The sequence below is a fragment of the Peromyscus leucopus genome, chromosome 12 (genome assembly GCF_004664715.2).
Source record: "Peromyscus leucopus breed LL Stock chromosome 12, UCI_PerLeu_2.1, whole genome shotgun sequence".
NCBI lineage: Eukaryota > Metazoa > Chordata > Mammalia > Rodentia > Cricetidae > Peromyscus > Peromyscus leucopus.
In genome coordinates, this window is record NC_051073.1 from 50,991,458 (window position 1) to 50,994,556 (window position 3,099).

Consider the following 3,099-nt stretch of genomic DNA (forward strand, 5'->3'; position numbering starts at 1 on the left):
TCCTTTTGAACTACTGGTTCCAATCAGATATATTCTTAAATAAGCCAGCTAATCTCTCTGTATGAAAATGAGGAACTGATCTGTAATGTACATATTCACTATGTGAGACACGGATTTCCATCACAGTACCCATGATGTTCTTGTACAAGCTCACCACATGTCTTTCCTGCTTTCTTGCTCTCTAGCCTCATTGAGAGCTGAGGGTATGTCTTGCTGCTTTACTTCTGGCCAGAAGCTGGTATGTTTTAGTGCACAAAGGAAGAAATAAATGAATCGCTGAGGACATGTCTAAGGATCCACCGTGCTGTGCATGGAAGTCATCTTTACTGTAGGAAAAGCATCGTGGGATATTTTTAGTGCTTGTCTTTTCCCCAGGAAGTATTCATCATAATGATGGCAAGTGGTGTCAATTCCTAAGCTTGTTTGACTCACCCGCTCATTCTCTTGGGATTATTGAAGGAAGGTTTAATTATAATTATGGCCTAATGCCCAAATGCAAGTGGGAAATGGTAAAATTAGAAACCAAGCATCTATAAGATTTCCAGCTCTGGAAAAAAATGAATTTCTTGCAAAACCAAACAATACTTAATTTCTCCTTGGACTGAAAGACTGAGAAGTGTATGTAAATTTAGCCTTGTAACTATGATAGAAAGTTTTTAGACTTGTTGATCTTCATTATAGTTGATCAGAACCTGAAAAATCAGGTTCTCTTGCAGTTAAAGAAAATTAAATAACACCACCAAGTGTTTCCTTTGTCTTAAAAAAAACTTTTAAAGGCAGTTTCATGTATCCCAGGTTGACCTCAGACCTACAACGTAGCCAAAAAGTACTTGGAATTGCTGAACCTTCTTCCTCTACCACCTACGTGCTGGCATTATAGTCATGAACCACTACAACTGGATTATGCAATGCTGGGGATTAGTCTCTGGGCTTTGTGCATGCTGGGCAGGCACTCCACCAGCCAGCTGAACTACACTCCTAGGCCTTCAGTGTTTTCTTTGTACCAATAAGCTATGCTTTTCCTTGGCAGAGAACGGGAACTTTATTAGTGGGATGAAGCAACTTTGCCAGTTTTATAGAATTTTCCGGTATTGGGGGATTTCCAGAGAAACACAAAGAATGAAATAAAGAAATAGCCTTAAGTGTGTTTGGGAGTGGAAATGGGAGCTATAGAGGGACGGGGAGTGGTAGAAAAGATGGAGGGAGGTCTATGTTAAGATGTAGGTATGAGATCATGAGACCAAGGAGCATTGTAGATTCTGCACGGTAGGCCGCCAGACTGCAAACTCGGGGGAAACTGGGATTTTAATAGGCCAACGCCTATTTGTTGGCAGAATTCTCTTTTCCGGAGAAAGCCTGTGTTGTTTTTTATTTTATTTTTACTTGTATACAAATGTTCATAGCAGCTTTGTTCATAATATTCCCACGCTGAAAACAACCTAAATGTCCAGCAACAGATGAACAGGTTAATAAATTGATATGCAACAGAATATTGTACAACAATAAGGAGATGGAAACTGTTGCTTAGTGCAGTACCAATGCTTTTCAAAATAATTATAATGAGTGCAAGAAGATAAAAGGAGCGCCTACCCTATTCAGGCTTCCAGCAAATCAGATGAAGCCTACTCACAGACAGAGAATAATCTACATGTGAATACCATTTAAGAAAGCCTTCAGTGACAACCTAGAATGACGTTTGACTATGTATTTGGTTACTGTGGCCAAACCAACTTGACTCATAAAATTAATCATAACATTGCACCAATGCTTTGCAAATCTGTTAAGCATTCTGGTATTTTTTGTTCTCATATTTCACAGTATGATTTCTCTGGTTCTAAAGCTTGTTCACTATTAATTTGTTCACTTAGTTCATCATTTCACTTCCATTCATAAATAGTATTTGCTCTAATATATTTTACATATCAATCTCATCTTCCCTTAAATTCACAGAACAAGAAAATTTTGTATATTTGTCTCTCTATAGTGACTTTCAATCATATTTCCATTCAAGATCATAGCAATGAAATATAATAATGAATGAGATATCACCAACTCATTGAGCATCACACATAAATGAGTCATATGACACACCACAGGTTCTGACACATTACTAATTTGGATAACTAGTAAGACAATCCTTTGGAAGATGATTTCCATGTTTCTCCATCCTAGGAGTTTTAAATATGAGTAGATTTTATTGTTTTAGGGTTTCTTTAATATAAATTGAACGAATTAAAGAAAATATTCTTCTATTCCACTAAGCAGTTCAAACGATCAACTGAGTGTAAACACCCTCAGGAGTGGTGTCCATAACTCTGGTCATTCTTCTCTCCTTACCTAATCCTCTACCTGCCAAACTCCAATCTCTGTACTAAAGCACACACATGCATGTCCTATCTGTCTGTCTGTTTGTCTATCATCTATCTGTCTATCTAGCTCGATCCCTCACACACACTCACACATACAAACACAGAAAAAGAAAGCAAAATATTGAACTCAACTAGCTCTACCATTGAGAATACAGAGCAGGTCACTCCTTAAAGTTGGTGCTGTAAAAAAACAAAAAACACCAGTAGTGAGGATGAAATTTTATCCAATAATTATCGTAATAGGGGAGAAGATCCAGTGTAATAGAACCCTGCTTCTCTTAGACAAAAGGCTAGTGACTTTTACAATGATAATACATGCCAGGAAGATCTGTGCGTGTTAGGGGAATTTCATTCCACACGACCAGGTCATCTGGACTCACTGGTACTTACCATAAAGGACAAACTTCCTCAGTTCTTTATATCTGGAATCAGTGATGGGGCCGGAGAAAGGCAGTCTTAAGACTGAAGTTTGGTCTTTACCCTCTCTGGGGACTGGAAAGAGAAAAGGGGCGTTGCTGCCCTCTTGTGTGAATGTTGGCTTGGGTTATCATAGCAAAGAGTCAAAGAATGGGTGTGTTAAAAAAACAAACAGAATTTATCTTCTCAGTTCAGTGAGATCCGGTCCATCCTGGGTGGTATGGCCATAGACATCTTCTCATAGTTCTGCCAACTAGAATTCCAAGATTAGGGTTCTGCTGTCTGTGTCTGGTACAAGCTGTCTTCCTGGCTT